Source organism: Pleurodeles waltl, chromosome 3_2 (genome assembly GCF_031143425.1).
Source record: "Pleurodeles waltl isolate 20211129_DDA chromosome 3_2, aPleWal1.hap1.20221129, whole genome shotgun sequence".
NCBI lineage: Eukaryota > Metazoa > Chordata > Amphibia > Caudata > Salamandridae > Pleurodeles > Pleurodeles waltl.
This window is the reverse complement of record NC_090441.1, coordinates 111263116-111275888: the sequence shown is the minus strand read 5'-3', so window position 1 is coordinate 111275888 and position 12773 is coordinate 111263116.

Genomic DNA, 12773 nt, shown 5'->3' with positions numbered 1-12773 from the left:
GCTTCTGTCACAGGCTCTGATTTAAACAGCTAGAGCTAAAAGATCTAGCTGAAAACAGAGGGCAAGCTCCAACACAGTGGCCATTCAGAGTCGCCTATATGAGGTTGGCAATAAAGCTAACAAATTATTGGCCTAGTTAGAGAAGAGGGAACGAGGCAGCTACTGGGTAATGGAAATACAAGAAACTGAAGGAACCTCACACACCACAGGGGAAGCCATTGTGGGGGCCACAACGTACTCCTCTGTTTCAGAACAATCAAGTGACGACTGTATAGAGTTACTCAGAGACCTTCCACCCTGAGTCCTATCTAATGAAGATAAGGAGGCACTGGATCAAGACTTAACGATGGAGGAAATAGAAAATGCCATTCTGGGATAACAGTCTGGGAAAGCGGTGGACCCCAGTGGCATACCCCTGGAACTATATAGGTGCATGTCTAACACAGTAGCGCTGCACATGCTGGCTGTGTTTCAGGTGGCCAAGAAAGAAGGTATACTCCGGTTGACCAAAGAATGGCTACCATTGTTGTAATACGCAAAAAGGCCAAGCAGCAAACTGCATGCAGCTCCAATAAACCAATATCACTCTTGAACCTCTATGCTAAGGTTCTGGCAATAGACTAAGGGCAGTTATGACGACCGTGGTCCATTCAGACTAATCTAGATTCATGCTGCACAGAAGCACTAAACTAAACTTGAGACACCTATATGGGGTCCTGCATACAACCAAGGCCCAGGACTCAGAAGAGGCTGTACTGCTGTTACTGGACACAAGAATGCTGTTCGATAGTATTGAGTCGCCATACCTGTTTGACCGCTTAGCCCGATTGGTTTTGGCCCCCAGTTCTGTGGCTGGATTAAACTACTCTATCAAGACCCAGGGGTGACAGTCAGAGTCAAAGGCCTGATATCCAGCTCCTTTTCTCTCCATAGGGGGACAAGACAAGGCTGCCTTTTGTCCCCAATGCTATTTACCTTGGTATTGGAACCACCAGCTGCATGGGTGCATCAAGACCCTATCCTATGGGGTATAAAAGAAGGAGGGTGGTAGGAGGCACGAATCCCCCTCTACACAGACAACATTCTCCTGTACCTCACAAAATCTTAACACTCAGTAGATAGAATACTACATATCTTTCAGATTTTTGGAAGCTACTCTGGATACCAAAAAACTGTGACAAGACCTGAGTTTTTTCCTTAACTGGGAGCGACTTAACCCTGTCACCAAGATGAGTGGCTCTGATAGTAACAGATGGATTCCCATATCTGGGTATATACGTGACACAAAATGCAGAGAAGTTTTACAGGAGAAATCTCCTTACGCACTAGAATGCCTCCATGACAATGTTGCTCACTGGTCGGTCGAGGCTCCTAATTTCCCTGATGGGATGGGCCGTACCCTTTAAAATGATGGTCTTCTCTAGTCTATTGCATGTCTATTGTATGTCCTCCAAGATACGCCCTACAAAGTGCCACCCAAATTCATTAGCAAGATCAATGAGGAACTGCACAGCCTCCTTTGGGATGGAGGTAGTTCACATATCTCCCTCAGCAAACACAAAAAGGAGCATTCGATGGTGGACTGGTTGTCACCGTCATACGAACGTATAATTGGGCTTCCTGGGTCACATATGACGGAGCGAGGCAATACTGACCTTTGAAGTCCTTAAGAGAGAATCTAATATGGGAGAATCAGAGAGGTTTAAATATATTCAATTAGGCCAAGCATTGAGATGTCACATACTGGAAGGTAAGCAACTCCCTGAGTCAACCCCACTGGCAGATTGGCTGTTGCTTGACCCTTCGACGGAAAAAGGGATCTCCCTGTCCTATAACAAAATGATGAATAACTCTCCTGATCCTCTATAATCACTACGCAAGACATAGGAGGCATAGAGAATGATGACTAGTTGAAAGCCCTTCAGAGTCCCAAGGCCCATTTCTGTCAGATATAACTTTGAATCTTCCAGAGATCGTACAACTCCAAATCAAGCCATTGTGACAGAGACATGTGTAAGAGAGGGTGCAGTGTGATGAGGTCATTTTTTCATTTCCTCTTTGGCTGGTCCATAATCCAACACTTCAGGGAACACGTTGTACACATTATGGCACAAGTAACAGGACACACCATACCACATGAAGCCGGGTGGCTCGTACTACACGTAAGCGGGGAAGAAAGATGTCTGGGTATAATAAGACTTGGCTGATGGTAGTAGTGGGAGTGGCAAAAAAAGACATTGCGAGGGCAGGGGGAGCAAGCAGACCCCATAATATTCAAGAATGTGAGGCCAACATGGATTAGTGTCAGCAGGCACAACGGGTGATATATCAGAGTAGATGCTGCCCTAAAAAAATATTGTTAGACCTGGCAGCCTTAGGGTGGTCACCCCTAACTTTTTGCCTCCCTCCACTTTTTGGACACTCTATTTGCTGGTTTTTAGACTCTGCGCACTTTACCACTGCTAACCAGTGCTAAAGTGCATATGCTCTCTCCCTTTAAACATGGTAACGTTGGATCATACCCAATTGGACTATTTGATTTAAGTCCCCAGTAGTGTGCACTATATGTGCCCAGGGCCTGTAGATTAAATGCTACTAGTGGGCCTCCAGCACTGGTTGTGCCACCCACTTAAGTAGCCCCTTAACCTTGCCTCAGGCCTGCCAATTCGACTTGGCATTTAAAAGTAGTTGCCAAGCCTAAAACTCCCCTTTTTCTATGTCACCCCTAAGGTGTGCCCTAGGTAACCCCTAGGGCAGGGTGCTGTGTGGGTAAAAGGCAGGACATGTACCTGTGTAGTTTACATGTCCTGGTAGTGTAAACCCCCCAAATTTGTTTTTACACTACTGTGAGGCCTGCTTCCTTCATAGGCTAACATTGGGGCTGCCCTCATACATTGTTTTGAGTGGTAGCTGCTGATCTGAAAGGAGTAGGAAGGCCATATTTAGTATGGCCAGAATGGTAATACAAAATCCTGCTGACTGGTGAAGTTGGATTTAATATTACTATTTTAGAAATGCCACTTTTAGAAAGTGAGCATTTCTCTGCACTTACATCTTTCTGTGCCTTACAATCCACGTCTGGCTGGGTTTCGTTGACAGCTCCTTGTGCATTCACTCAGACACACCCCAAACACCGGACACTCAGCCTCACTTGCATACATCTGCATTTTGAATGGGTCTTCCTGGGCTGGGAGGGTGAAGGGCCTGCTCTCACACAAAGGACTGCCACACCCCCTATTGTGACCCTGGCAGACAGGATTGAACTGAAAGGGGACCTGGTGCACTTCTAAGCCACTCTTTGAAGTCTCCCCCACTTCAAAGGCACATTTGGGTATAAAATAAGGGCCTCTGCCCTACCACCTCAGACACTTCCTGGAGAAGAAACTTGTAACCAGAACCTGCATCCTGCCCAGAAGAACTGCCTGGCTGCCCAAAGGACTCACCTACTGCTTTCTGTGAAGGACTGCTGCCTTGCTGTTGGCCTGCTGCCTTGCTGCTCTCTGGCTGTGGTGAAGAAGTGCTCTCCCTTTGTGGAGATTTTTCACACAATCTAGGTACTTTGAGCTTGAAAGAGACTTTGTTTGCTTTTAAAAGACTTAAGACACTTTTATCACTTTTCAGTGAAATCTCTACTTTTACTTATTGCATCTTTTATCGTTTTGACCTGCAAATATCCAGATAAATATTATATATTTTTCTAAACACTGTGTGGTGTATTTTTGTGGTGCTATATTCTGTTATTGTATGATTTATTGCACAAATACTTTACACATTGCCTTCTAAGTTAAGCCTGACTGCTCCGTGCCAAGCTACCAGAGGGTGGGCACAGGATAATTTGGATTCTGTGTGACTTACCCTGACTAGAGTGAGGGTCCTTGCTTGGACAGGGTGTAACCTGACTGCCAACCAAAGAAACCATTTCTAAAAAAGTATTATAAAATCTGGACTCAATGGAGCATTTACAGGGACTCATGAGTGAATATTATGGGTGAGCCTGGAGACCTGACAAGACTAGAACTGTGTCCCCTACTAAGGAAGTTTGTGGGTAGTGGACAATGGAAAGCGATTATATGTACACAGGGTCTTTGAAGACTTTCAAATGTAATACACTATCTTGAGCCAGATGTAGGTAGATTCCAATTTGCGACTTGCAAATTGCGAGTCAGAGCGACTCGCAATTTGCGAGGCGCAAATTGGTATGTAGGATGGTGTCCCTGTCACCATCTGCGACTCACAAGGGGGTTGCAAAGGCCCACCTCATTAATATTAATGTGGTGGGTCGCAATTTGCGACCCCCTTGCGTGTGGCGGCATTCACAGGGAAGGTGGCCTGCTGCGGACAGCAGACCACCATGCCTGTGACTGCTTTTTAATAAAGCAGTGTTTTTTTTTGTAATGCAGCCCGTTTTCCTTAAAGGAAAACGAAATGCATTACAAAAACGAAAAATGAAACGTTTTTGTTTCATTTTTTCAGAGCAGGCAGTGGTCCATAGGACCACTGCCTGCTCTGATTTTTTTTTTGCAGTTCCATTCACAAAGGGGTGGGACCCCTTTCCTTTTGCGAATGGGTTACCACCCATTTCAAATGGGTGCAAACTGCAATTGGTTTGCGACCGCATTCGTGGTCACAAAGCAATCTGGCATTGCACTGTGACTCGCAATTAGGAAGGGGACTCCCCTTCCTAATTGTGACTCGCAAACTTGTTTTGCGATTCGGCAACCAGGTTACCGAATCGCAAAACGGGTTTGTGCATTGCAAAGTGCAGTTTGCACGTTGCAAACAGCGAAATTCGCTGTTTGCGACGTGCAAACTGTTTCCTGCATCTGGCCCCTTGTGTCTTATTCCCCTTATGGGTAATGACTACAATGCATGGTTTGAAATGTATCAATTTCCTTAGACTCAGCAACTGTTTAAAATAAAAAAGATTTAAAAAATAATAATAATTTTACTGGATGCAGATGACTGAGGTGGTGACAGAGTTCTGTTCCTCCTGCACCACATATCAGCCAGTGACAAAACAGGAAGACAACCTACTGCCCGCCTGATCGCACTATCAAAGGTGGAGACACTTTTTTAGAAAGTGGAAATGTATGTTGTCGGACCCCTAAACCCTCAGGGAATAGCTTCATCATGATGGTGGTTGATCATGCCACTAGGACCTGTTTAGTTACCTTGAACAGAGTAGGGATGCCCTGGCTTACAAGTTGACAAAACCTTATCACCCACATATCAATGGGTTTGTGAAGAGATTCAATAAGACTTTGAAAGGCATGGTTATGGGGCTAACTGCAAAATGCAGAAGGTAGTGGGATGTTCTGCTACCAAGGCTTATTTTGCCTACAGTGAGGTTCTGCAGAACGGAGTTGGCTTCAGCCCTGTTGAACTTCTGTATGGGCACTCTGTCAGAGGTATTTTAAATATGGTCTGAGAAAGGTGGAAAAACCTCTTAAAGGACTCAAGAAGGACATTATAGACGATGTGCTGGGCCTTTGATCTTGAATGGCCAAGTACATGAAAAAGGCTAACATAAACTTGGAAGCCAGCTAAGAACTGATCAAGCAGTGGTACGATCAGAAGGCAATGCTGGTGGAATGTCACCCTTGCCAGAAAATATGGGTTCCACTGCCAACAGCTCCCAGGGCCCTCCAGGGGAAAGATGGGTAAGGGTTGTTTCCTTGTATGACCTGGCACCCTCAGATGACCCCACAGACTAATTCATGTCATCTGAGTTAAACGTCATTTTGATTGGGCAAAGCTGACCATGGTGATAGTGACTGAGGGAGGAAGGAAAATAACCTCTCCCTGATCCCCTGCCCCACAATGCAAAAGGTGGTTCATTGGATGGAGTAGTGCTTTCTGCAATGCTGATTGAACAGAAAGCTTTTCCCAGTTATTGGACCAGTTTGCTGGACTCTTCTCCTGGACATCTGAACTGACCTAGTTGTGTGTCCATTAATTTGACACTGGTGACAGTTTGCCTATCAAAATTAAGTGGTACAGATTGTCAGACAATGTAGGGGACGACAATTCAGAAGAAGTTTCCAAAATGTCCCTTTTCAGAGTGAGACTTAGAAATCTTTTTAAACTCCCATACTTTCTAGTGGGGTCAATCGACTTGATGCATCCAACTTGCTCTTTATCGCTGTCAGACTCAAATCACACCTACATCCTGGTCTACCATTGATTGCTAGTGGTGCTTTGCCCTTCTTAGCACTTTTCCCAGATATATTTTTGAAAAATTATATTTATGATTCCCTGTATTGGATTTTTCTTATTTTTATGTCATTTTGTTTATTGCATGTTTCTCTGTCACGGATACTGCACATAATCAGAGCCCCTGGTCTTGACATAAAATTAAAAATAGGATTGACTGGAGTTGATGATTATGACTTGCTATTTAAATGCCAGCAATATACAAAACTGATAACATGTTCAAGTCTAAAGGGCTTTGTTGCCTCCACTTGACAAGAAGGAGCTGAGGTGGATAATGCTTTTCTATTGAATGGTTGTGAAGAGTCATCAAACAGCCCCAAAGCTAATAGCAAACTAAAAATTTAATTTTCTATGGAACTATAAGTAACCTAACTATAACTACCCAGTGGCAACCTCCTTTAGGTAGTTACACAGTGTAGTTACAGTTAGGACCTATTTACCATAGGAAATAGTTTTTTTAATTAATAACTTTGTCCCCGTTTGACAAATCTTTACAAAAACTTTCAGAAAAAAAGGTAATTCACCTCAGTTCCTTCTTGTTAGCACTGAGAACAATTTAAGTAACTATAACTGCATACACAATTAACTTCGTGGAATGCAGAATTGGCAGAATTTTGGGATTCTGTGTTAATCTTGTAACGAGGAGCTCCAAACAAATTCAGCTAATCGCCATGTGGTGGATTTTTTTTTCAGGAGGCTCCTGAAATCGGAGCTGGCAAGAGTGATGAAGCAGAAAATGAAGGTTTTGATTTATTAACGCTTAAATGTAGTGCTGAAATAATCATGTGTGATATTAACTGAATTAATAAAGATTGTACGGGGACAAAATGTGCCCTCAGAGTAGTTTGCCATCATTTATACGCGTGCTTTATATAACGTGGTGAATTAGAATTGCACTAATCCGACATAATCATAAACGTGTGCTACGATTTGCTTGTTTGAAATGTTTTAGCTTAGCATTACTTTAACAGAGGCTTTGGCCTAGTTGCCTGGTCTCACGGTTTAGATGCTCGTGTTTTTCCACTGTGCTAATAAACGTGTATTTCTGCTTGAAGCTGTACTTTTCCACAGAAACTGTTCACATGCTTATCTTAAAGTTGGTGCCAGCCTGGCATATTTTCTTTTAATTCAAGGTCGACTTGCAGGTGCGGACAATGGAGGCTCTGAGAGTAAGCTAATTGGAAAACAATGTTGCAACTTGCGTACCCATCTCCAAGGATAATGTATGCTTAAGTAAAAGCTTGAGAACTGTCGTGTTTGATTGGTCAATTTGAAGCTAACCTATGAACCCACCAATGGAGACCCTACTGGACTTGAACTGTTGTCTATAAAAATCAGGTGCACGAGAAGAAATCAGACCATTGCAGCCATTACCAGCTCGATACCCGCCATTTTGCAGACTTCGTAGCTATTATGGCCCACTTTGCTGCGACGCCATTTTGAGAGACTTTGATGCTTTCTCTAATCGAGAGAAAGAGGCTTTTAATGATTCTTGCCCTAGAGACTGTAACTTTGATCCGATCCCTTTACATGAAGTAATAGTTTTACCTTGCTGCCGTGAGGCATTTGCCCCGTCCACCCCTGCCCCTTTGTTCCGTCCCATGCTGATCGAGAAATGGTACCCATGCTGACCGAAGAACGGTACCTGTGAGACGAAGACTTCCTTGTATGCTGATTGTAATTGGTAAATATGAAAGAAAATTGTAAAATTGCATTGTGTTTCTTTTAGGTAACCAACTGCTGATTTTGGTAAGAGCCCTAGCTAGGAGTTTTCTAAATTAATGTCGCTAAATTGTTTTTGCATGAAGTCCCACATGCCGATGCTAATTTGAGGTTAGACGAGGTTTCCATCTGTCGCACGATGCAATTTGAGATCTTGTTATGCTGACCAAATGTATGCCATTAGTTCATTACAGATTATCGTATTAGTGATTTGCATTGCAATTATCGAATGCCTTGTGATTCAAATGCTCCATAGATTACATTTGTTTCGACGTTATGGACAGCTATTAATGTTCATATATGTTTATCATTTGGTGTTGAGAAACATTTACATTGTGCTAGCTTTGTTAATATAGGGAAATAAATTCACTAACTTTGCATTAAACTGGTGTGGTTATTACTGACTGAAAGGTCAGGGTTCGCCGAAATGTATTCTGGATTGATTGTAAAGTGTTATGTTGTTCAAGGTGTTGCTTATGTTCGATATTGATTATTGACTTGATGCGACTGATCGATATAAGAGTACAGAGAGTTCCCACTAAGTCAAAAGATTCATCGGCCTAAAGAGCGTCCCAAACAGGTAAAATTATTAGTACGGACCGCTCTATCAAGAGTGAGTGAGATTTTGGTGTCTCCAAGTGCAATTTTCTCAGGGCTGCTTCTTGGGTAGATTTGCTGCAGGTCAGGTAAATTTTCTACTTTAGTGGGAGCAAAATCAATTCGAATGGTCGCACACTCTTGCATAGCGATGGTGCCATTTGCACTGATTTTTCAGCACTGCTAATGCTATATGTGCTAAATTACAACAAAAGCAGCACAACATGTATATTTTCCGTCAATTTGCAGAACTCTGTGGAATCCTGCTGAGTTTTTATGTAACTCAGCTGAATTCTGCACTCAAATTTTATGAGTTCCGCCCACCCTTACTTTCAACCTTACATATTACAGCGCTCATAATATGTTCTATGACATCATTAATATCGCTGTGGACAATTTAAATGGCATCGTTGATGAAAGCTGTGCATGTATGGGTGAGTTATAGTTTATTCTTCAATTAAATATGGTGAAATTCAGTGTTTTTTTTTAGTTTAAAACATTGTTTTTACTGACATTTTCACCTAAATATAACCTAACTTTAACCATTGTGTTTTTTCAGTGAATATGTGTGGGAGAGAAAGTGTGTGTGTGTCTGTGTGGGGGGTGAGAGTGTGTGTGGGTGTGTGGGTGTGTGTGTGTGTAATCATACTTCTGGATTTGGATACTGCTGTCTGAATCATACTTTTATCATTTCAAGGTAGATGCGTATGAAAGTTACTGCCATTGTGTTTCGCTGATGTCATATGATACTATATTATTTTGCAGGGTTTTTATATAGTATTCATTCGCCAGCTAGCTGCCACTTCATTCCTATTTCTTTGCATTTGCCCAAGGGGCTGTCCTTGGCTTGACCATTACCAATAGTGGTGTTATATTCCTGTTGCAAACTCCCAGTTCACGTGTATGAGGAGTGTTTAGGATTGCCCCTATGGTGCAGATCATCTGATCGTCAGTATGGGCACCTCATGATTTTCCTGTACTTGTTTCTTACAGCCCTCTGAATCTTCAATATCACGGCAAACTGGCTTCCTGCATACTACTTACAAAATATTATAATCTTTTTCATAAAAGTGTTAAGGCTGAAGTGTTCATAAAATGCCAGATAATTATTTTGTATCCTTGTATTAGTAAACATGATTTTTCAATAGTGCGGTGATTAAAAGGTTAGTATTTTGTTCCAGCATTCACTATGAGAAATTAACATCTGGTCAAATAAGTTAGAACAGATGCATTTACAGCGTGGAATACTCTCCAAGGTTTCTGTGTAAATGCCACATGGTCGATTCCAAGCAAAGCAAAAATAGGAACATAGTTAAGCAGTATCAATGTTACTGGCTCAATTAATCAAAGACTGGGAGGCATTTGACCCTGGCGTACGCAGTTCATAGACTTAACTATAACTAACTAACTATTTAAGCCTACATTGACACAAATTGTTAAACATTTCACAGAAACGCGTGCGCTATCTTTTCCAGGTTTCTTGAGTAAAGCTGTTAAAAATTCATAAAACACCATGGAAGGTACTAACCTGACAGACATGACATTTAACAGTACATGGCGTTGCCAATATTTTGCCTTAGAACAACTTAATGTTTCTTAATGACTGACTGGCTGTAGTCACCAGTACAACAACTTTACCTACCGTGATGCAGCATGGTTTCCATGTGCTAGTCTACTGCAAGCAAGGAAAGTGGGTGCTGTGCTGTTGCTTGGGCAATAAAATGCAGCAATAGTCAACAATAGTCAAGGTTCTGTGGGCCCCTTGGCTCTCTAGGCCCCAGAGACAAAGTTGATGGGCTGCAGTGAAAGGAAAGGAAAACACTGCAAAGAGCCACATCACCTGAGACTGGCTAGCTACTGGCAAAATTCCCTGCACCTGAGATCAAACAAGGTTGCCTTGTGCAAGGCACAGCTTCACACCTTGTTGCAGAAGTGAAGGTATGCAATCTAACACAGGATGTGTACTTGAGGAATATACTTTCAATACAAATTTCTATGTATGGATGCACTTAGAAGGATCACATACCTTGATGTGGGCTGTACAGTGAAGCATGCATGCAATGTATCAACACATAACTAAGCCTGGGTGGAATTTGAATTCTGTTTGCGGAATTGGAAAATTTTGATAACTCTGCCTTACTCTTGCAACTCAGAGTTCTGTTAAAATTCATCATTTTTTCCAGTTGCAGCAAAGCAATGACAATGGGAAAAACGTGAGGCTGCAAAGTGCGAGCTGGTGAGAGCAAGCAAGATTTGTCATCCCCTAGCAAGTGTTCCGGTAGCTAGGAGGACTTCCAATGAGATTTTCTAGTGTGTTTTTCTTTTAGAGCAAAGCATTTTCTATTATTTTACTTTATTTTTTAACAGGAAGGGTCACAGAGACTCCAGCTTCCCATTCTTTATCCAGAAGACTTCTTCCACTGCTTTGTGCATCCCTTGGTCACTTTTAATTTGAGCCTGAGGGAAAGGATCACTCTATTTGTATGCAATCCCTGCTGCATATGTAATTGGATTTTAAGATTTTTTTGTGAGAAATCAAGAACGGTAAAGAACATTTGGATAAGTTTGTTGTTTGATGGCGGGCATGCACCAGTATTTTTTACTTTTTTCATTTTTATTTACATTTTTTAATTTGATCATGGGTGGCAAGGAGTTGCAGTAGGGGCCTATTTTGCATTCACTTTTTTCCTGAGGGAGAACATTTGCACATTTTTGGGAGGGATGGAGGAATGTTTTAAAACGACTTTTTCTCCATTTTCTCACATGTTGTTTGTGAATTTAGTGCTATTTTGCTCATTTTATTGTCTGGAGCCTAGTCTGCCCACGGGGTATGGCCAGCCAGCGCTAGATATTGGGTGTCTTTTAAAAAACATTTTCTGTGCTATGTTTTTTAAAACATCCATTCATTTATGGATGGCCTTGGATTACATGCATAATGTGTTTTTTTGTATTTTAAATTTTTCTGCAAAATGTTAAAGTGTATTTGATGGGGTATTTTTTGATGCCTTGGGATGTTTGTGGTTGGGGAATTTTTAAAGTTGACTTAATTTTGTTGTTGCCATTGCTGAATTTAGGTAGTGTTTTCTTTGATTATCATGCCTCCTTTCATTGCACGTGGCCATTTTTGTGTGGCCAGTGTGCGTGTATGTGTGTGTGTGTGTATATGTCTTCACCATAGGCCACCATTTTGTCTTTATTCAAGGTCTATTCTTTATTCATGCCATGCAGCACGGTGGCCATTTTGTGTAGTGAGTGTGCTTTTGCCATAGGCCTCCTTGTTTTCTTTGTTGTCAATGCCTTCTTGCTTGTTGTTGTGAACATGTGACCATTGGGTATTTTGCATAATCATTGTGTTTTTTCTATAGGCCTGCATGTGTTCTTTGTTCTCCATGCCTTTACCCTTACTGACATGTGGCAGTGTGCTTTGCTTTTGCCAAAGACAATGTGTTTTTGCGATAGGCCTGCATGTGTTCTTTGCTGTCCATGCCTTCGCCCTTAGTGGTCATGTGGCAAGGTGGCTGTTTTGTGTAGCCAGTGCACTTTTGCCATAGGCCACCATATGTTCTTTGTTGTCAATGTCTTCACACTTGGTGGCCATGTGCCCACGCGGCCATTTTGTGTAGTCAGTTTGCTTTGCTTTTCCATAGGCCTGCATGTGTTCTTTCTTGTCCATGGCTTCGCCCTTGGTGGTCTTGTGGCTGGGTGGCCATTTTGTGTAGGTAGTGGGCTTTGCTTTTACCTTAGGACTACATGTGTTCTTTGTGGTCCATGTCCTCGCCCTTGGGGACCATGTGGCAGGCTGGCTATTTTGTGTAGCTAGAGTGCTATTGTTATAGGCCTCCATGTGCTCTTTGTTATCCATGCCTTTGCCCTTGGTGGCCATGTGGCAGGACTGCCATTTTATATAGTCAGTGTGCTTTGCTTTTGCCATATGCTTGCATGTTTCCTTTGTTGTCCATACCTTTGCCCTTGGTGGTCATGTGGCACAGCAGCCATTTTGTACAGACAGTGTGCTTTCCCTTTGCAATAGGCTGCATGTGCTTTTTGTTGTCCATGTCTATGCCTTTGGTGGCCATGTGGCAGGGTGGCCATTTTGTGTAGCCAGAGTGCTTTTGCCATAGGCCCTTTTTGTCCATAGCTTCTTGTTCTTTTTTCTGAATACATGGTCAGCTACCATTTTGTGTAGCCAGTGTGTTAAATCTTTTTCTTCCACTTTTCAAGGCCATTTTCTAGGGAAACTG